Source organism: Heterocephalus glaber, unplaced genomic scaffold (genome assembly GCF_053883595.1).
Source record: "Heterocephalus glaber isolate CG9 unplaced genomic scaffold, H.glaber_assembly_v1.0 deba00001645, whole genome shotgun sequence".
In the NCBI taxonomy this organism is placed as follows: domain Eukaryota; kingdom Metazoa; phylum Chordata; class Mammalia; order Rodentia; family Bathyergidae; genus Heterocephalus; species Heterocephalus glaber.
Genome location: NW_028258398.1, coordinates 912,970 through 935,853, shown reverse-complemented (window position 1 = coordinate 935,853; position 22,884 = coordinate 912,970). Strand labels below are relative to the sequence as shown.

General features: G+C 47.7%; 1 long non-coding RNA gene and 2 pseudogenes across 2 annotated transcripts in view; 2 read left to right on the top strand and 1 right to left on the bottom strand.

Annotated features, from left to right (window-relative positions):
• Positions 1 to 1,056, top strand: part of LOC101710115 (E3 ubiquitin-protein ligase HACE1-like) — a 56,432-nt pseudogene extending 55,376 nt beyond the window's left edge. Inside the window, exon 10 of the transcript XR_015445735.1 lies at positions 768 to 1,056. The product of XR_015445735.1 is annotated as an E3 ubiquitin-protein ligase HACE1-like (transcript). The remainder of the gene's footprint in view (positions 1 to 767) is intronic.
• Positions 1,057 to 2,081: 1,025 nt separating this feature from the next.
• LOC147822377 (uncharacterized) lies at positions 2,082 to 8,085 on the top strand. The gene is made up of 3 exons (XR_015445734.1): positions 2,082 to 4,715; positions 5,988 to 7,385; positions 7,626 to 8,085. It is a non-coding gene; the product is annotated as an uncharacterized LOC147822377 (long non-coding RNA).
• A 7,025-nt stretch (positions 8,086 to 15,110) lies between these two features.
• On the bottom strand, positions 15,111 to 15,594 carry LOC106008703 (large ribosomal subunit protein uL23 pseudogene; annotated as a pseudogene).
• Between the last annotated feature and the right edge of the window lie 7,290 nt (positions 15,595 to 22,884).

The following is a 22,884-nucleotide window of genomic DNA, read 5'->3' as shown; positions in this document are numbered from 1 at the left end:
TGGGAAAGCTCCAGAGCCAGTGTACATGTGGGAGCGCACACAACCTCATACCATGTACTCACTAAAATTGTTTCTAAGCTATTTCATGAAAAATGGTTGTAATCTGTAATTGTGTGATAGTAACAAAGTTACTGTGGAAAGACATAGAAAATTAAGGGCATGGAAAAGTCTATTTAATAGGGTCAAATCCCATTCTGTTATGATAAATTGTTTTAGGTGGAAGGGTTGAAGAAGAAAGGGAAGGGGATTGGGGAAAACATTGAGAACCAAGGTAGAGCCGGGGATTTAGCTCAGTGGTTCCAGCGCCTGCCTCCCAAGCACAAGGTCCCGAGTTCGATCCCTGGTAACAAAAACAAAAAAAAAAGAACCAAGATAGATTATGTAAAGGTGCAGATTTCCAATGATGAATGTCATTATGTTGTATACCTAAAATGTACCAATAAAATTGATTAATAAAAAAAACGTAAAAAGTGTTTTAACTGACATGATTAATAGTCAATATAATTTAGATTTATTAATACAAGCTTTGAAAATACAGAGATTAGTAAATTTTAAAAAGCTGCATGTGACCTAAACTTCTCTCCATTCAATATAATGTCTGTCTTCAGAGGTGATACTCCCATCAGTTTTATTGTACTGGGGATCAGAACACGATACTCAAAAGATATGGTACTTGGAGTAGTGAGTAGTTTAAGATGAAGAAAACTGAGAAAACTACAGAAGCAAGAAGGTCATTCTCTGACTTTCTCCACTTTTCTCCCCTGAAGCAGACCATAGAAGAATTCTCTGACCTGCCTCTCCAGAAAGAAGCCATAAGACCCTCATCCAGGAGAGTCCTGTCTTATATTCCACACCAAAAATTTTTGGAACAAACTTGTTTTGTTAGGTTCCTTCCAGTTTTTTACATTAGATCCTACTCTAGTTCCCCATCATACTTCTTGGTGACTGTCCATGAAAATACACAGTCTTCCTTGGGTCTTTAGCTCTGCATCTCTGGAGGATCCCGTGCCATGTAAAATTGTATTAAATATATCTGTTATGCCTTTCTCTTGTAAATCTGTCCTTTTTTATAGGAATATGAGCAATGAATCTTGCAGTGGGTGAAGAGATTGCTTTTCCTCCCCTACAGTGGGCATTATCATTATAGGTTTTCAAAAATATAAGTTAATATTGATATCTAAATGTAGAAAAATACTTACTTTATGTCATATATGTTCTCATATTGTAGGGTGCTTTTCTGCAACTTCATTTTTAGATGTATTAGGAGATAATAATAGTCATTAAATAGGAATTTACTTCCTCTATTATACTATCAAATTGGGGCTGGGCCTGTAGCTCAGTAAAAGAGCACGTACCTATCATACGTGGGATCGTAGATTTGATGTCCGGCACAGAAAAAAAACAAAAATCAATTTGTTTTTAAGAATAAATCTGTTGTTTCATTGTACTAATGACAAGCTTCTGAGCCTTTGTGGTGTAGAAAAGAAACAAAAAATGCAAATTCAAAGATAAAAGATATTATTTGCTATCTGTTGTTACCATCCGAGCTTATAAAATACCAAGCAGAAGTGATTTGGAAATAATTCTCCAACATTTTCCAGAGACATGGTTCTGAGACTGTGGTCCTATAATTATACAGAATTTGGTAACCTTGCAGAGTCCAGTAACTTTATTTTGGGCTCTGCATGTGTTCAGAGCTGCGTATCAGTTAGTTGACTCTGTTACTTTTACTGAGCAGACAATGGCTGCAGTTACAGCCTCTATGCACTGGCAGGGACATAAACAATCAAGTCAGATTTTTTCTTTTTCAGTGCTAGGATAACCCAAGGCTTTTTGCATGCTAGGCAAGTGCTGAGCATATCCGCAGCCCCTCTAATCTGACTCAATTCACAATAAGGATGGCACAAAAGCCACTCCACAGTAGTTTAAAAACAGTTTTTGCTTCCTTAAATCCCAGGTTTTTCACCTCCTGTAAGAACCATCATCTGAAATGGCACTGAGGCAGATCAGCTGACGGTTAGAAGACACTGACTTTGAAATACTTTATGACAGAAAAAAAATTTGCAAATTTGAAGGTAACTTCCTGAGGTGCTCAATACCTACCGATAGGAGCTGGTAGTGAGGCAATATCTTGGAATAGTTTTTACTTAAAATTGTATGTGTTCCTACCACGCGTAGGGGCAACTTTTCATAGTGAAATTTGTGGTGAGATTTTCATAAGTGGTACAGCATGCCTGTAGAAGAGAAGTTATATTAAAGGAGAGAATAGCACATCAGGTATTAATTCTAATTTTAGAGTCAGGTGTGGTGGCACCTGCCTGTAATCTCAGGACTCAGGTGGCTGAGGCAGGAGGATCATATGTTCCGGGGTAGCCTGAATTACAAGGCTTCAACCTTATCTTAGAACAAATAATAAACAAACAAACCAGAAAAAGTAAATGAAAACTGGGCTTGTTGGCATATGCCTGTAATCCCAGCTATTTGGGAGGTTTGCAGCAAGAGGATTTTGAGTTCAGGGCAGATTGGACAATTTCGTGAGACATTATCTCAAAATAAAAAGGACTGGGGGCGAGCTATCCATGATAGAGAGCCCTGGGTTCGCTCCCCAGAATCCTCCCTCCAAATCCAGTTTGACTTCTGCCATAATTAGCTGTGTAGCTATGTACAACTCATCGAATCGTAGCTATGTACAACTCATCGAATCTGTCTAGATCTCTGTTTCCTTTGTCTGATGGAATTCTTTCAAATTTCTTGCCTCTAATGATGTTGTTTATTCCATCATCAAATATTTCTTGAATATTCAAGGCAATGACGATATGGAGATATCGAAGGTCTATCTTAAAGATATCACCTAGGGAGGGGCACAGACAGTAACATGACCTACACATGGTAAATAAGTTGTAATTTATGTGTGGACTTAGCTATGAAATCACAGAGGGTAGGTCTTGACTTATCTGGGCATGAACTGAGTCTTGAAGAAACACTAGGAGTAAAGGTAAAGGGGGTTGGAAAGATGATCCAGAGAGAGAGAGGCAATGAACATGCAGAGATGGGATGTGTGATGGAGCAGTGTATAGTTGGAGCACGAGTGTTTTTCACAATTGGAGTAAGGGTTCACATAGCAGAATACTGGAAGACAGCAAAGCTGAACATGGGATGGGCCAAGTAGCTTTTTATCATTCCAATAATCGGAACTTTATTCTGAATCTGATGAAAAATCACTCTTGACAGACCTTAAATTGGGAAATGCTATGATCCATTAGAAAGACTCCTTTGGGATCATAGTGTGGAAGATTGATTGACTGATTGCAGGGGTGAAGCCTGGCTCAGAGGGAACAACTAGGAGATCCACATGCCTTCAAAGGAGGTAGAGCAACACAGGTCACCTTGTTCTTTCAGCAGTGTTCGCCTTATCCTTGCTTGAGGTCTGATCTGTGCATGCAATTCACAGATCAGCCAAAGCTGTGGGCAGCATTTAAATTTGGAGGCTTTACTGATTTTCTCATTCTACCCCAAATTTCCCTACTAACTTTTCTAGGAGCTGATGTTGGGTATGACACTATTTTCTGCTTCTTCAAGCTAGTAAGACAGTGATTATTTTCTATTTAGTATTAACTATCCAATGCCAAATGGGACCTGCCTCAGTTTCTATAAAAGCAGGATTCTCACTGGCTGCCTGTTCTGACAAAGGCTCACTCCATTTCAATTTTGCCTGCATCTTTCCTTTCTAGTGCCTTTGGGAGTGACTTTTTATATTTTTCTCAGAGGGCTGTGTGTGCGTGAGTGTGTGTTGACGCGCACACACACCTGTCTCTATGCACTCAGTTTGGTTCACTGGGAGCTACTTAACCATGCCCCTTTATCCGGTTATGAACCCCCAGTTCATAACAATAGTTACTCCCTTGTACATACGTTAAACTTCTTCATCTCTTATGCACTTTACCATTGTCACTCTGCAACCCCTAAGCTAAACATGATTTTCCATCTAAAACTACATACAGGAAAAGAAATTGAGCTCGACAGAAGTACAGATAGTAATGTGAATTGACCTCACTTTAAATGTATGAACTAGCAGAACTAGCATATCTTTGTTCCCCTTGGTATTGGGGATGAACCTGGGCCTTCATGGTAAGTGACTTGCCCAGCCCTTGTATTATTTTTTGCTTTGCAAAAGGTCTTGCTAAGTTCTAAGTTGCTATTCTAGTTTTCCATTGCTCTTTCTAAGGAGCACACAGGGGCGTCCCACTATGAAAGGAAAGGGGCCCATAGGGTCTTCTTATCAGAGGGGGAGGCTCAGCTGATGGACCCCAGCACATGACCTCACTTCCTTGGCGACAGGTCCAAACAGAACTCGGAACCCTGGAGTCACTGGGCACCACAGCCTCACCAAGGCTGCCTAACAGTCACTTGGCTGGAGAGAGTCAGCAGCGAACGTGCTGTGCTGCTTTCCCAGGCCTCGAGGCCGCAGCCTCAGCACCCCGCGAAGAGAAAGCATTTGGGGCCAAGTGAGAAGATGGATCACTGGGTCCAGACGCACCAGGCCACCGGCCAGGAACCTTCCTGCCCTCATGGGCAGCTCAGGGCAGGTCTCACCACACCCAGCGACCACTGGCGCTGAGATGAGAGGGAGCCCAGGGCAGGTCTCCCTGGGCCTGGCCACCACACACTCGGAGCCACTGAGTCCAGGACAGGACCATTTAGGATTGGCCACCTCTGTGAGTCCCCTGCACGACTCCCACCCTCCTTCCTCAGTGTCTGGGGGGCGGGGGATAGGGGGCCCGGTATGAGTGAAGTTCCTCCTGGGCAGGAGTGGGTGCTGGGAGGCTGTGAGCCCGGGGTCCTGTCACATGGCCCCCCCATGGCAGGGCTGGCAGGAGGAGAAGGGCGGTGCCCAGTGATGAGCCACAGTCTCTATTGCCATCTCCTGTCCTCATGGGGCAGAAGCCTGTGACAGAGCTTTCTATGTTTCGAGAGTACAAGGTTATCTGGGGCAGAAACAGCACAAACTGTGGTCAGGCAGAGCCTCATGCTTCCTACCAGCTGCGGGCTTTGTCCCAACAGAGCTGCACACAGGACCTCAGCCTGGAGCTGGTCACTGGGGCCTGTGTGTCCGGTGCTGGGACAGACACAGGGGTCCCACAATAACAACAGGTGCCAGCTAGGGTGTGAGGTGTGTGTGTGAGCAGAGTGGACTCTGTCCTGAGGACATAGGAGGACAGGGAGGACCCTTGGGGACAGATAGCATCTTTACCTCCTCCCTGCAGGGCTTGGTAAGCTGTCGACCAGAGTCCCAGTGTCAAAGGAATCTGGGCCCCATGTCCTCAATCCACACATCCTCTCTACTCATAATGCACCTTGGCCAGGGGAAGGTCGCCGTCCACACATTGGTGGGAACATCAGAAAAGGGACAAGGACACTGGATTCACTTCAACCCTGTCATGATTTCATTCTGCCCTTTCAGCTCATTGTAACACCCGGCCCAGGTGTCAGTGTGGCACCCGCTAGATGTCCAGGAGGCCTGGGCTAAAGGACCTTTTATGTGGGCGGCAGTGAACACAGCTTTTCAGCCTCACATGGAAAAGGAAGCTTGGCCTGACTCTTCCTGGGACATTTCAACAGGAACCTGGGGAACATTCTGTGTGACTTCATAAATGGCCCTGGGGTCCCAGGGGGAGCCTCTGTTTACTCATCTTTACCCTGAGATGGGTCGCAGGATTGTTGGGCTGTTGCTCTTCACCATGGAGTTACACACAACCCCTCTTCAGCTGAGGAGCTGGTATGAAAATGTTAGCATGTCTACAGGTCCCTTGTAATATTTCACTTGTAGTATGAAGATCACTTTCTGCTGGGGCCTTCTGTGCCTCCTCTGGTATCAGCCACTATGGACAATTTGGGGTCTGCTCTGGCCCTCACCCTCAGACCCCTTTGATGAGCCATGGGTGGGACCCTAATTCCATGTCTCCCCACTGCCCACTGTCCCATTACAGATTGGAAATCAAGTGGCTGAGAGCCTGCCAGAGGTCTGCATAGTGAGGGCAGTGGAGCCAGGCACACCTCACACCCTGATGGAGCCCCCAGAGAAGGCCTTCTTGGGTAGCTGCCCCATCTGGGGCACCTCCTCCCCAGACCCCTCCAGGGCCTCCATTTCCTCCCCAGAGGAGGGGATGGTGGGAAGGTGAGTTCTGCTATCAGCAGCACAGTGAGCTTTGGCCACTATGGCTCCATATCATGGGAATGTGCAAGCACCTCTGTCAGCCTCAGTTTGGAAATCTGAACAATGGGCTGCTGAGAAAACTAAGCTCACTTCATGACTGTAGGATGAAATGGGGTCTATCATAAGTGTGGACCCTGGCCTTGGCCTCGTGGAAGACCTGCTGTAGCAGCCATGCTAATTCTCACAGGTGATCTTCCATCCCCCTGGGAAGCTTTGCCTTCCCTTCACTGACCTCTGAACTTGAGGCAAGTTGTGTTCCCTGTAATGGAGATTCCAGAGTCACTCAATGGGCTTCAGGGTGGTCTCAGAGCAGGAATCCTTGGTAGATGCACAGGTCCCAGGCCACTCAGACATCATGGAAGAGCAGGTGGATACATAGGTCCACCAGTATACACGGAGACACACTGCATACAGACACTTTTCCAGCCAATGAGTATGGTTCACTAACCAGAGCAGATGCCATCCCTGCCTTCTGGATTTCAATGCAATTGAGGTCCACACAGTCACCATGGACAGCAGAGCAGGCATTATTTCCATTGCAGTAGATGAGACCCTTCATGGCCTCCCTAGGTGTGGATTCAAAGCACTGCAAAAAGAGCCCAGAGGGGCACAGAGAACTGGACAACACGTCACTACATGAGCTGAAGCCTGAGTTGAGGCAGGGCAGGACAGATGCCTACTGTCCCCTCACTTCTCAGATACTGAGTTATAGAGCAGCAGCCCCATGCCCTTGAATGCAACCAGAGAGCAGATGCCAGTCTCTGTCCTCATGGAGCTGACAGTGAGGACAGGAAGAGAGACAGTGTGTCAGGCTGCCCTGAGGAAGGCAGAGGTGGTCACACCACTGAACAATGACTTCTTCCCCCGGAGCCATCTGTCAGGCGCTCAGGGCTGCCTGGGCCAGGACTGTTCCATTGGGCATGGGAGATGGTGGGGTTGGACCATGCACAGACCGGGCAGGAAGCTCATGTGTCCATTCTTGCAGGTGCCTCCAACAGGTAGTGTGGGGGGAAAGAGCAGGTCTCTCACTTTGCTGCTCAGTCTGTCTTTTCCAGGTCCACATCCTCTGCCCGTGACTCCTTACTAGAGCTGAGCTCCCAGGGGGATTCACCAACTGAAATTCTCCTGGGCCAGCAAGAGCACACTGAGCCCACTGAGGCCGAGCCCAAGGGTGAGCAGGACTGGGATATGAGCCTGTGGATATGTGGGTAGGGGATGGGCCTTTGGACACAGAGAGCTTCCAGGTTCTGGGTGACCGGGAATACTGAGACCCTCAGCAGTTAGTGGGTGCATGCAGGCTGAGAAGACTTCCTGGGGGCGGCTGTGTGCACAGAGCTCTCTGACGGGCAGCGGGAAGGTTTGGTCCCAGGAAGGAACATGGACAATTTGTGATGATTTTTTTCTCTTGCAGCTGCAGGGCCAGCTCCAGCCCAAGCTGAAGTCCCACCTGTAGAGCTCGTGCCAGCTCCACCTGCAGCTCCCTCCTCAGCCTGGGACCACAGCCAGAGCCAGAGCCAGGAACCCCTTCTCCACCAGCTGCACAGCTGTGGACCCTGGTGGTTGCACGGCGGGCATCAGCTCCTGAGCTGCAGCTGGGCCAAGCTCCTGCCCCACCCCTGCCATTCCCCTCCATTACTCTTGTTTATGTTTTGGCGTGTATTTTTGCTCCTATTTTATCGACTTATGTAAATAATAGAATTATTTTTTAAATAAAAGTTAAGATTTTAGTCTTGTTTAAAATGACCAGTGTGGTGGCATGAAGGGCCTTCTCAGAGCTGCGCCTCAGTCATTGCTGTCCGGGTCCAGAGCATTTTCCTCAGTGCTGTGCCTGTGAGTGGTTCCTCCCCTCTCCCCTGTTGCTGGTCCCTGGCCACCACTCATCTTATGTCCCTATTGCACATTTTTGACATCAGTTCAGTTAGCTTCCTGTTTGGCCACAGAATCCTGGAAGAGACTGATGAATCCTGCTTTTTATACAATGGAAAATCCTAGAGGATCCTATCCATGTTTCATTCACCTGTTCAGTAAATTAGCTGGCTGTCTTGTCAGATAAGAAAATTCTTTAGGCCGGGAATTTAGCTCAGTGGTTTCGCTGCCTGCTGCGCAAGCGCAAGGACCCGAGTTCGATCCCTGGTACCAGAAAAAAAAAAGAAACATTTTTTATTCCAGTCAAATGAGAAATGCAATATAATGAATAATAAAAGAAAAGACATAGCCAGAGTCATCTGTGACCAGGAACTGTGGCCTCCCCCTGAGGTGCTCTTCTTTCTGTCTTCATCTTAGGGTTCAGCCTGTGTGTCTTTGCTGGTGGGTGAGGAGAGTGCCAGGCCAGGCCACAGCTCTTCTGTCATCTCATGTACCCACTTTGCTCATTCACTGGCCACAATGACATGGTATTATGGTTGTCTCTGCAACCGCTGCTCTAGACAGTTTGCACGTCAGTAAAGTTTTTTTCAGTCCTGGGGATTGAACCTAGTACCTGCTCACTGAGCTTGATCCCCAGCCCATTTAATTTTTGTTTTGAATTATGTCACAGAGTCTCACTAAGAAGCTAAGTTGTCCAACCTGGGCTGGAACGTGCGATCCTCTTGCCTCATCCTCCCAGATTACTGGGAATAGAGAGCTCTACCACCTCTCCTGGCTTCATTATGCAGTTTTGAAAAACAAACTCTGACAACTACCACTATGCCTGGGTGTCCACCTTTAGGCCTTGGGCCAATTTGGATCTCTGGGAAGGGGTGTGGACTCCACCAGAGGGGTGATTCTCCCCGCAAGGCCAGCGACTCTGTGCTCCGTGCCGGGTGAGTGAGCATAGTTCCCGGGTGGCCCAGCCTGGGTGGTGACCACAGGCTCTGCACTAACCTCCCTCCCACACTGCCCTGATGTGCAGAGACCCCACATGCCTTCTCACCTTGCAGCAAGGTGAGCTGGGTAGCGAGGCATTACAAGCCCATCCCATTGAGACCTGCTCTCCTCTACCTCCTAGAATCCTCCCCGAGGTATAGGAACTGCAGACAGCCCCGTGCCTGAGCCCGTGCCCATGAAAGCTGCCGGGAGCTATCTTCTCAGTCTCCATGCACAGCCCATTGCTCATGGCCTGCACCGTGCTGTCCTGGGCTCCCTCCACGACCGAGCACACTCACCTGTCCTTGCCAAATGCTGCTACACTCTCACAGTGTGGACTGCTTCCCACTGCATTTGTCATAAAGGATCATCCAGATGGAGTAGGCCTCATGCTGGCAATGCCTGGGGACAGGGAATGTGTTCTCCATAGAAGCAACTGTGAGAACAATCTATGGTTTATGGATTGCACCATAATGGAGCAGGTAGGGCCTGATTTCCATTCTATCCATTAAATGTACCAACTTCACAATGAATATAATCATCATGGGCTGCAAACGTATTAATGACAATGTAACAAATTATACACAAAGTAAAGAAGGAAATGAAGTTTTGACAAATGGGATAAAATACAACAGTCAAGCGAAGAAAAACGTGCAGAGACCTGAGACCCTCTACCTGGCAGGTAAGTGTCCTTCAGGCAGACGCAAGCCTGATGAACAAACCAGAAGCTGTCCTGAAGCCAAGACCATGTTAGTGCATTTACTGTGGTCAATCTTGGTATAACAGGAATGTGCATTTTTCTTGGGTTTTTTTGCTCCCTGGGCTCAAACTGGAGTCCTGGCACTTGCAAGGCAGGTGGCGGAACCAGTGAGCTAAATCCCTGGCCCCAGAATGTGCATGTTTAAGGTAGAACTTTGCTCCATACACAACCTATTGCAGACACAGGAAGAGCTTGCTGTATGCTGACTGTCCAAGATAACCACAAGCAGCTCACCTTTGGGGGAGATGAGTGAACCCACATTCCCAATACCCGGTGATGACTGAGTCATGGAACAGAACGTGAAAACCAAACTCAGGCAAATCTTCCAAGGAGTCCTCAGTCTCCCCCTACCCAGCCTTTGTCCCTCCTCAGGACCCTGACACCTCAATTCTAGCAGTGTAACCAAAACTGCTGTCTCCTCTCTGGGCCCAGGATACAAGCTCAGAAATCGGCCTAAAGGTGACCAATGGAGCCCCTTCTGCCCCTTATAATTGCTCTCTTCGACCAAAGCCCTGGTGGAAATACCAAATAGTTTCTCTGGTGTGAGAAACTGAAAGTGTAAATAAGGATCACAATGTATAATAGATAATGTGAAATAGGAAGAAAAGGTCCAAAGGGGAAGGGGAAGTGGGAAGGGTAAGGGAAAGGAAATAAGGGAAGGGAATAAATAGGAAAAATGGAAACAAAGTCTTCCTAAATAGGGAAGGGTGGAGGGGTTGAAGGGAGGGCAGGGGAATGCAGAAAAAATGAGAAGCAACACACATCATGGAAAGGTACAAGTTCCCAATAATGAAAGTCAGCATATTGTATACCGAAAATGAACCAATAAAACTAATGAAAAAAAAAGCCTCAGTCTTTCTCTACCCTGTACCCCTTTCTCAGTCAGCTTTGAGCACTGTGCTCATAATGGGAAGAGGTCTAGGTGTGAGGTGGTTAGCAAGGGATTCCAAATACACTTCTCCGCCAAAGATACAAACTGCCAAATATACAAATTTCCCATTGCGAAAGCTTGTGTCTCAAGGCAATGGTCACAGGATGGCTTCATGAGGTGTTTGCACCCACCATTAGGAAATAGCTTTTTGACAACCAAGTGCCTGAAAGTTGCCTTCTTCTGATGGACAGTGGCCCACACACCCTCCAGCCTTGGTGGATGAATTGGATGTTGACTTCATAAAGGTCAACCCCCCACCCCCCCAAACTGGTTACCTCTTCTGCAGCTCATGGACCAACCAGCATGTGATCTGCAGCTTCCAGAAGCTGTGCATAAAGTGCTCTTCTCCAGGTGTTTTAAAGTCACCAAAGAGATGTCCTTGATTCTGAAAGAGTTCTGAAAGAAGCAAATCAATGTCGTCCATTGCATCAACCTCATTGCTAAAGCCGAGGAAGATGTCACCTACTGGACCTTAATCTCAGCCTGGAGGAAACTGAGGCCAGAATGTGTCACTGAAGGTGACTTTATAGGCTCTGACATACAGGTAATGGAGGAGATTGCGCCCATGGGCAGGACTATGGGTCTGGGTGTTGATGGTGCAGACCTAGAGGAGCTTGTGAGGCCCATAGGGAGGAGCTGATGACAGAAGGACTTGAACTCCAGAGTGAGCAGCAGAAGGTGCTTGTCAAGAAGCATTCCACTGAGGAAGAGGAAGACAGACTGGTGTTAGCAGGGACATGATAAAATCCACTATGGAAAATGCAAGGAGTGCCAGGATTTCTTTGAGAAGCAGCACCCCAACATAACTGTGATGAACAGAGTGTTGGATCTGGTAAACCCTACCATGGTCTCTCATTTCTGGAGGGTTATTCAGGGCAGGAAAAGACAAGTGACATTAGACATATTTTTCATCAAAACTGACCCTGTGGCTAAGAGATGAAAAGAGAAAACCCCTTAAGGAGATCTCCCCGATGTCCTTATGGAAGGTGACCGTCCCTCCAAACCATGACCTCCTCCCTCCCCACCTTTCTGTCCTCCACACCAGAAGTTGCCTCAAACAAAGTTAGGGTTCTATTTCTTAGCACTGTATTCTGTTTCATATTTGGGGGGTGAAAAAAGTCCTTGGGTTCAGAATTAATTCACCCTATTTATATTGAACCCTAGGGGGAAATTTGATTTGGTTCACGACCAATTTCATTAGTCACCAGAATCCTGGAAAGAGTTAAGTTCATAATTCAAGTTTCTTCCCAGGTCAGGGAAAGAAAATGCTGCTGACAGTGAACACCCCTTAAAGCAGTTTATTTATTTCAGATGACGCCCTCCTGAAAAGAACACAGGGAATTTGTTTAAATGAACCCAAACTGTACAACACCTCTTCCTGGTGACCTAGACTCAACTTCGCTTGTTATACTTCCACCGTAAATCAGGCATGGTTGTGCACGACTGCAATTCCAATCCTCTAGGAGGCTGAGTCAGGAAGATCAAAGGGTCAAGCCTAACCTGGGCAACTAAGCGACATAGTGAGACCCTTTTGCAAAACAAACAATAAAATGGGGGAGTGGAGCTGAGGACGTTGCACAGTACAAAGGCCCTGGATTCAACCCACCATACTGAAAAAAATGAAAGACACACACACATGATAATGCTCAATTTGCCACTCTATCTAGATGTGTTCTCCTCCACCATTTTATTTTTGTTTTGTAATGGGGATCAAACTCAAGACCTTGAACTTGGAAGGCAGGTGGCAGCACCACTGAGCTAAATCCCTGGCTCTCATCCACCATTTGTGACCATACAGTGTATAAAAGAGCATGATCTGCAATGTGATCTCTCGTGATAGGAATGTGCCTGCCTCTATAGGAGAGGGTCGGTCTTCCCAGTATGAGTGTACAGACTGCCATAAAATCCAGCTCCCCACTGTGTTGAGGAGACACTGTTTTGGCATTTGTCCCAGGAGTGCTCCTTACATGCTGCTGTTCACCAATCTTTCTTCACTCTTCTATCCTCTAGTTGGTGTACATTGGCTTTAAACTCCCCACAGGGAAACCCAACTCTATTCCTTTACGCACTTTTGTAACAGAGTGAGAAAAGCAAAGTGTTTGGAGATGAGGTGGCCTGCTGGGCGTTTAGCAGGATTATCAAGACTAAGCTGGAAACAAGCTTGCCATTATCTTGTCTCTGGGAGCTGAGGAAAATGAGGCAGCAGGAGGGCACCTGAAGCCTATGTGGGCAGCTGGCAGCCTGGCCTTCTGAAGACCCAGGCAGATGCCAGCCAGAGGTGAGTGATTCCGCTCACAGTCATTTGCTTGTCAGTCTTGAGGTTCCCTAACCCCAATCCACGAAATCAGTGCCCTCCGGAAAAGCATGGAGCAGGAGATGCATCTGTTCCCTTGCCTGTGCGCTGTGCGGGCTAAACATAAAAGGTAGTTTTCCCAGGACACCTGCAACACTACTCTGCCCATCCACAGGGAGCCCTGCAGGAAGTGAAAGGGCGCAGAGCAACCTACCTGGGCAGATGCTCCACCTCCCATCAAGGCCTTCAGCACCAGGTTGGATTTGAAGCCCCTTGACCTCAGGATCCCCTACCTCCCACCTGTCACTGGATGTAAACTCCAGGCTCAGTTCATAGGTCATGAGAGCAAGGAGGAGAAGCAGTGACATTACAGGATGTGAATTCATCACTGGGGACACAGGGGCAGGTGTGGGGACTTCAGCGGGCAGAAGTATCTACACTCTGTTGTCCAGCCTCTTGCTTTGGGAATGAACTGGGGCCCAACAGATGCAAGCAGAAACTACAGGACTGTTTTGTCTGCTTAAGACCCAGGATTTATCATGGCAATGGTACAAGCTTAGGCTCCTCTGCCCAGCAGTTGTTCCTGTTGGCTGGGAAAACAGGGAACAGGTTCATCCCCATCCTGCCTGGCTTCAGCTCAGCAACTGCAGGCACCTCATACAGGTGCCTAGGTTTTGAACCTTACAGAATCAAGCAGCAGAACCCACCCTGGCCCCAAGCAGCACTGCTCCCACCCAGAAGAGTTTCCACTGATGCCTTGGCCCACTGGGGCACGGCCCGACACCTTGCCTATTGAGCCTTCCCTACCTGCTGCTCTTCTCAGGGTGTGTTGCTCTGTTGCCTGGATGCTCAGAGGTGGCTCCAGCAAAGCCTACAAGGCCTTGGCCATTTTCATGGGATGCGCAGTGCTATGTCACCGATCTGAGAGGCCATGTTGTTTGGGGGCAAATGTGATCAAAGTGGTGCCTGCACTGCTATCCCCCAAAAGTCTTTCCTGTGCTTATGGGAAGAGGGCTGCTCCCTTCCTGGGACAGCAGGTCCATGAGTGGGGGAAGAAACCAGTGCTCTGCTCCTGGATCAGACCTAGATCTCATGCACTCTGCTGCATTCTTGGCTTCTGGGAACCACAAAGCCTACTGCCTGCATGGACTCTTCCTACCAGTGGTCAACCCCAAGCGTGTCATGAGCCTGACTTTGGCACGAGTGTTCTCTATGGGGCTGAGCCTCCCAGAGTCTCGGTATTACGGGGGTGGGGTTATGAGAAGGGATGTGGCCAAGCTAGGGCCACAGTGATCTCACAGGTCGAGTTGCTGGTCTCAGTGAACAAAGGCCTGGAGGCCAGCCTGTGAGACACAAGGCCAAGGCCAAGCCTCCATTTACACAGTGTCAGTTCTGGTCCTTAGGGGCCTGGATGGAGAGTCTCCATAGAGACTGGGATATTAGAATCACTCATTAAAGAGTTTACTGTTCAGCTGAATTCTGCAATTTAAGCAGGAATTCCGGATGAAATTTGTATTCAAAATGCACTGGCAGTGAAGCACAACCCAGCCTTTTGACCTGGATGTGAACTTCAGCCCAGAAGTTGAGGACAACCTGTTGCATTTATTAAGAACCTGCCAGCACACGCAAGGAACTCAGCTGCCTGTGAGGCGCACTCAGGTGGTGGTGACTTGAAGAAAGTGGTCGATAAATTGATTCCAGACAACATTGGGAAAGACATAGAAAAGTCTTTCCAGTCTATTTAACCTCTTCATGATGTCTTTGTTAGAGAAGTAAGCATGCTGAAGAAGTTCAAGTTTGAATTGGGAAAACCCAGGGTGCTTCATGGCAAAGGCTATAGCTTTGGAAAAGCTACTGGGGATGAGACTGGTGTGAAAATTCAATGAGCCGATGCAACTGAACCACCGGGCCAAGAATCTGTTTAAAATCCAGATTTTTAACAGTGACAAATAAAATCCTATTTATCAAAAAACACAGAAAAAGAGGTTATTGGAGAGATGAAGAATATACCTCAAAGAGGCATGATCTTTTTTTTTTTTAATATGGTGAAAATAATGTGTATTTAGAATTAGCCAGCTGGACTCAGTTTGATGATCCCAAATTTGTTGGCAAGATCCAAAGCATCATAATCAGGAGCCATTCGAACATATGCCTTCTTCTTTCCATCAGGCCTGATTAGGGTATTGACCTTGGCCACATCAATGTCATAGAGCTTCTTCACAGCTTATTTGATCTGGTGCTTGTTGGCCTTGACATTCACAATGAATACGAGTGTGTTGTTGTCCTCTATCTTCTTCATGGCTGACTCTGTGGTCAGGCTTGATGTTGGCATAGAGGTCAAGCTTGTTTCTCCTGGGGGCATTTTTCCGAGGGTTTTTCGGCTGCCGCCGGAGCCGCAGTGTCTTGGGACGGCGGAAGGTGGGTGACGTGCAGAGTTTCTTTTTTTTGTGGCTGTGGATGCCTTTCAGCACTGCTTTCTTGGCTTTCAAAGCTTTTGCTTTGGCTTCGGCTTTGGGAGGGGCAGGAGCTTCCTTCTTCGCCTTTGGCGCCATCTTGGTAAAAAGGCAAAGAGGCGTGATCTTTAAATCAGGTTTTGAAGATTATTTATGAGTGATCCATCTGACAAAGCAGAAGCAATCTGGGCTGTCATCAGCCACACGTACGTATTTATTGAGCACCTGTGATATACAGAGGAGACTGTGCAGTGTGTGAGATGTGTGCTGTTTTTACGGTATGTTATTGGTAAAGCAGCAGAAGAAATTGAGGGTGCAGTAGGAAACGAAGGTGTGCAGTTGGGATGGACAGATCGGAGTTCAAATACCTCATCCATCACATTGACTTGCTATGTAAACGTAAGCAAGTAAGATCTGATTACTATTACTTGCCTCTCTGTTCAACACAAGAAAGACTTTCTCACAGGTTATTGTGAAAGATAAATGAACCAATAGGTGTGTAACTTCTTAACTTGGTTTAAGGATTAAAATACTAGTTGTTGTACTCAGCAGCTTTTGCTGTAGAACAGTACTCGTTGGTCTGTAGGCCACTTGCTCATCAATAAATTTAGGCTCAGGTTGGCTAAGGGACTCTGCCCTCGGGCGTGGATCCAGTTCACATCTCATTTGGGGGCTCCGGCAGTAAGGACAGAGGGTAACAGGTGTGTTCTTTTCATGGTGATGGGAAAAGCACAGATTTAAGCATACGAGCTCCTTTCGAGCCTCTGCTCATGTCACGTGCCTAATATCCCATCGGTTTGAGCAAGCACAAGACCAAGTTCAAAGTTCAGGGGCAGGACAAAACTTTGTGCCCCTCTAGACCCATGCCATCCATGTGGATGTATAATATTGCTAAGAGAATAAGATTAGGGAGTAAGTCCATGTGTTCCACATCCATTTAATTAGGAACATAGACGAAGTGAAATTTATGTAGATGAGAACTACAATGTCTGATGAAAAAATACATTAGATTGGATTAACAGCTGATTGGATAGTGCAGAAGGAATGACTAGTGGCCTTTAATATATAGCAAAAGAGCTGGACATGATGGCACATACCTATAATCCCAGCATTTGGAAGGCTGAGGCAGGAGGATCGCCACAAATTCAAGGCCACCCTGGGCTACAAGGCGAGTTCAAGGTCAGGCTGAACTATGTAGTGAGACCTTGTCTCGAGGCACTTCCCCCAAAGAACCAAAGATACCGTCCACAACAAATCCCAAAGAGGAAAAATGAACATTTTTTTAAAATGAAAAGAGGCTCAGTGTGATTTGAGATAGACCCACCTACCAACAAATAGGTGGATAAAACAATTGTATTCAAGGGTGTAGATGGGTATCTATCTATGCAGTGGAATACTTTGCAGGAATAAAAAGGAATAAACTTTTGATACAACAACATGGGGTCATCTGAATATGTCTAGGTAGTGACAGAAACAAGATGGAAAAAATAATTCACTCTGTACAATTCTATTTGTAGAAAACTTGAAATCTCAAAGCAGTCTATAGTGAGAAAATTGGGGTTTGCCTGAAAATAAAGGAGGGATGTGGAGGGGAAGAAGCAAGGAATCACAAAGGGACCCAAGAAAGCTACTGGGGGTGATATTTGTGTTCACTGTCTTGATTTTGTTAATGCTAGCACAGGTGAATAGTTGCATCAACATTTGCCATATTGTACACTTGAAATATATGCTATTTGGTGTATGCTAATTATACTTCAATCTAAAAAACTAAACTCTGATCTATGCTGGCAACTCAACAAACTTAGTTTTCATGAACACACAAATGTATGAAATACACAGAATCTTATTATTTTACTTCATTCCGTTGTTGTCTATGTTATTCAAGTTTATTTGCATGTACTGTTATCTATACAGTGGGAATGCCATATAAGATATGCCACTTTATATCTTCGCAATGCCTCATCCTTGACATCATGCTGGTAGCTCAAAATAGGTAATGGTCAGGCTGGGGATTTAGCTCAGTGGTTCCGCCGCCTGCCTCGCAAGCGCAAGGATCCAAGTTCGATCCCCAGTACCAAAAAAAAAAAAGAAAGAAAATAGGTAATGGTCGGGATACTTGCATCATAGATATTGGCATGTACTACATGTCACGGTCATTACACGCACACAGGTTCTCAGAGAGAGATAGACAGGTATAAATCCAGGTATTTTATTTATGTATTTATGTATGTATGTATGTGTTTATTTATTTATTTGTCTTAGGCATTGAATCCAGCGCCTTCATGTTGAGCTACATTCACTTCCCTGCCTTTTTAAAATTCTGAGACAGGGTCTCCCTGAGTTGCTACATTGCTCAGGATGGATTTGAATTTATGATCCTCCTGTCTCAGCCTCCCAGAGTGCTGATATTACAGGCATGCATCAGCATACTCTTAAGTCCAGTGATTGTTTCACCAACTGTATCCCCCATTTCACTAGCATATCCAGAAACTGCTCAGAGACACAATGGGGGAAAGGAGACTGGCCAGAGACTGAAGAGGCCATTTTCCTCTGCCTCCCAACCAAAGGAAAGGGCCCTATCCAGTCTGTGAGTCATGGGGCGTTTTGCTCCATCACTTCCTTTCAATTTCACTTCTTCTCCATTTCTTCAACAACCTTTCCATCTCCTTCTCACTTGCTGAAGGAATAGATCTGCTCTCAGAGAGCACTGCTCAATAAAAAGAATGCATTGTTTGTGTAGCATTTCAGCAACAAAACAGCTTTTCTTTTACATAAGTTTCTTTCCAACATTTCCCAGATAATACCATATGAATATGGTAACTATATTTATATCCCCAAATGAGGCATATAGTATGAAAATAAAATTGATGTATTTCCATGGCTTGTGAATCCAATGGGTAGAATATTCAAAATCTGATTTTACTAGAAAATTCAAATTATCAAATTCCTCTGTCTTCATCAGACTATGGGTACAAACATTTGGTTAATCAAATACAGTGGCACCTTGGTTCTCAAACTTAATTCATTCCACTTTGTAGAAAAGATAGCCACATTCTGGGAAAGATGGCCACAGTTGTGTGCATTACCTGATGCAGAGATTGCAAATAAAAACGAAATTTTGCCAAACACTTCTGTTTGCAAATCAGATTGCTTGCAAACAAAAGCATTCATGAACCGAGGACAACTATTTCAACATTCCTGCTCCTACTGAGTATCACAGGACATTCAGCTCTCCCAAATTCTCAAGGACATGTCCCATTTCAGGGTAAGAAACCCTCTTATGCTCTGGAATTCTGGTCAGTTGGTTAATTTGTTGCATAGGAAGAGAAGTGCCTGAAGGTGGCACCTGCCTTTGCTGCCATGTCTGACGTAACATTGAATCTACTGAAGGAACCATCTTCCACCTTCTGGTGTCAAATATAGAACTGCTGATGTAGCCTTATATTTTCTGAAGCTATCCTTGGTGATACCCATTAATACAGTATTGCGAGAAAACATGTGGAGAATGCCTCTTTTTCTCACTTGTATCAAGCATGTGTCCCCTTTGCTCCTTAGAATGCCATGTAGAGTTCCTGGAATTTTGTCCAGTAACATCTCTCTCTCTCTCTCTCTCTCTCTCTCTCTCTCTCTCTCTCTCTCTCTCTCTCTCTCTCTCTCTCTCTCGGGTTCTCAGACAAATTAATGGAGCTGAGCCAGAGAACAAGTATCTGAAACATACAACATAGTAATTTCTCCATCTTTTGCTTCAGGCACTTGGTTAGGGGAATATGCAGATGTGGGAGGTGGCTGGGAAAAAAAAAGAAAAGTTCAAGAAAAGCAAATTAAAAGTAGGTTGAGACCTGTCTAAATGTTGGTTTTGACTCAGTAGGAGATCCACTCTACTCAAGCCTCCTTTTTTCCTATGGTGATAAACAGTGGTCTTGCTTAAACTTTCTCTGACCTAATTCTCAGCACAAAGATGTGATGTTTGGGCAGCACAAGTACAGAACGGTCACCTAGCACGTTTTCATTTCACTCCCCAGGTGCACTGCAAGGTAAACACAGTGTCCCTCTAATCAGCACTGCTGAGAAGTTGGACACAAAGATCACCAACTTGAGAGAAGTCTGTTTGCTTTGTTTTGGGTTTGTCTTTTGGGGTTTTTTGTTTGGTTGGTTTGGGGGTTTTTCTGTTGGTTTTTTTTGGTACCGGGGATTGAACTCGGGACCTTGCGCTTGCACAGCAGGCAGCAGAACCACTGAGCTAAATCTCTGGCCCTGTTTTTGTTTTTTGAGACAGGGTCTCCTCCAAGAATATCTTGGACCTATATCACCATGCCTGGTTGAGGGAGTGATCGTCCAAGCTGAGAAACCAATGCTGCTAGACCACTGGGGTGCCCTGGCTTTCTCTACCGACACAAATACCTGAGATAGGTCAACTTGTGAAGAGGAAAGTTTTCCTTTGTTTCTCAGTTTCGGACCAGGCTTGTGGTGGAGACCTCTGTTCGTCTGGTGGCCAGAAGTGGAAGAGGAAGAAGAGGGGCCAGGGTGGCCCATTCCCTTTGAGGGCTGGGAATTATTACCATTTGGCTGGTGGGATCTTCTGACCCAGAAAGAATTACAAGGTAGAGAGTCAGAAGAGGACTGGGCTAAAATATTGATGGCAGAGGGAAAGCAGAAAGCAGCATTTATTGTGAAGCCGAAGCAAAAAAGCCCTCAGCAATTGAACCCATGAGAAGATCTGAAAAGAGTCGACAGAGGGACTCTGTCTAGGGGTTTTATACACAAAAGCGACTACATCTCAGCCACATTGAGGTCAACCAGTGGGGCTACCAGCACGAAAGTGTGACTTGGGGGGGCCTCAGGAACTGGGGATGTAGCAGGCATACTCTTGCAAGCACCATTAATTGTAACTTTAAACAGAACCAGACATTCTTTGCAGGGTGTGAATATACAGGAAAAAAATCCTACCAATCCTAGGAGCCTTGGTGTCCTGGCATTGGCCTTCACATCCCACACAGAGTCTTCCAGACCCCTTCTTTGGCTTGGCTTTTTCCTTTGGCCTCCTGTGCAACTGTGGACTCTCCTCTGCCTTAATTCCCCACACTCCCTCCCCTTATGGGCCAGTCCCCCTGAGAAATCCTTGTATCGTCCTCAACATTTCCTAACACACATCATGTTTTACAGAACCCAATTGCTAGATTACTGTTCGGAGCCCCTTGTTAGGTTGGGAAAATGACACCCAAACCTTGGACAACGGAAGCCAAGCCGAGCGTGTGCGGAAGCGGAAGGCTAGCAGTCCTCCCGCCTTCTTCTGTTACCTCCCTGCTTCCTTCCCTCTCTGATCATGGGCTCCCTCTGCTGGTGGAGGAGGCGCAGGTTTCCAAACTAAGTTTGAAAGCGTGGGCTCTGGGGACATTCCAGGTCCAAACTAGGGCCCCATCATTCGCTAAAGTTCACATGCCCCAGTTTTCCCAGTGACGCCCCTTTTTCTGCTCCAGGAAAGACTCCCAGTAGCTGTGCCATCTGGTCTCTGTGGTCTCCTCCATCAGGGAAGACTAAGCTGGCCGTGGTGCTCCCCACGGGTAATCAATCCCAGCACTCAGGAGGCTGAGGCAGGAGGATCCCCTCCAGTTTGAGACCAGCCTGGGCTACACAGTGAGACCCTGTCTCAAAAGGCAAAATAAAAAATTTAACTTCCACACCTCCACCGTCATGGAGGCCAGTTCCTCAAAACTAACACACACACACACACACACACACACACACCCATTGATCCGGTGTCTCTGGAGAACTCTTGACCGATACCACCTCCCCACGAGGCACGAAGTGAATAAAGGAGGGGCCAGGCAGGCACCTGGGGATCAGGATCCAGACAGTGTGATCCAGGTGCCAAGGGCAAGTGGGGTGAGCAGAAGCAGAGCAAGAAGTTGGAGCCATCAGCAGGGCCGGGCTGTGTGGGCCCAGACTGGCCCTTCGCCTGTCCAGACAGGCTGAGGACGGAGGCGACGCTTCCTCTGGCCACTAGGTGGAGCGAGAGTCAACTGTAGGAGGCAGGGAGGCCCCTTGCGGCGGGGCTGGGGGGGGGGGGGGTCCAGGTGCCAGATGAGGGCCGCTGCTACTGGAGCAGCAGGGCTGGTGGCAGTGGCCCTCGCTGTACCATATTTTGGAGTAGGAGCTAAAGCCCCAACTTCCGGCTTGGCTGTGGGGTCCGGAGCGCTGAGAGCAGTCAAGGTGGGCGTGAAGATGTGGGGAGACCCCTGCTGCGGCTCCAGATGTCCCTGCCACAGCGGGGCTGTGTGTCCTCCGACCCACAGGAGGCCGGGGCAGGCGTCTGCGCCCGGCGTTTCCCCAGCCCTGTGTGACAGCAAGGGCAGCCGTCTCTGTCCCGGCCTGGGCCACCAGGTACCACACTTCCGGCTTCGGGCTCAGGACCGAACAGCTGCGAGGCAGGCAGCCGAGATCCCCCGAGGGGCTGGGCGGGACAGGAGCGAGGCGCTGGCTGACCAGCTCCCAAACTAAAGAGCTGAGGCACCGGGTAATTAGCGAGCAGAGAGTAATTAAGAGCTAAATTGTGTGTTTCAGACCGGAGCCCTGCTGGGCTGCAGGGGCTGTGGAGGGCGGGGCCCCCAGGTGGGGGGGCCGGCGGAAGGAACAGGGCTCCCAGGAGGGGCAAGGCCAGGGCAGGGGTGGGGGAGCAGAGGCAGGTGGGGACAAGGACTGCAGACATCCAGAGCGGTGGGGACAACTGTGCTGGGTGACACTACAGGCTGCAGGTGCCACGAGTGAGAAGTGGGGTTACAACAGCATGTGGGCAGGACAAGGGCAGGGTCTGGTACATGGGGACACCCAGGCAGACAGGCACACATCTAGGTGGACAGACAGGTGCATAGAGGAATGCCAGGACAGATAGGAAGGCACACTAGGGACACCCAGGCTGGCAGACAGACAGACAGACAGACAGGGAAACCCAGGCAGGCAGCTGGGCTCTAACCTGCCCTGCTGAGGTCATCACAGAGAAGGCACCACATGCCATATCCTGCCCAAGAGGCAGGAAGTGGGTGGCTGCTGGGTCGCCCCAAGCCTGGGCCATCCCTGGGTCCCTGGTCCAGGCCGAGGCCCTCTGCAGCTGGGGATTGTGGGAGGGCCCAGCGCTGCCTGCAGGGAGCCAGCATGAGGAGCCCTGAAGTCCCCAAACACCAAAGGAAGCAGAGGTTGGAGCAAGACAGGCCAGGCTGGCAGGAAGTGGGCGAGCCCGAGAGACCGGCTCAGGTCCGGACGCCCTGGGAAAGGGGCTGTGTGTCCTGGGCACCAGGAGCCACGGAGTCCGAGGCACCTCCTTGGCAGCTCCATGTGCAGTGTGGCTTAGCACACTGTGCCTGCTGAACAAACACTGACAGGCTCGCTCCTGTG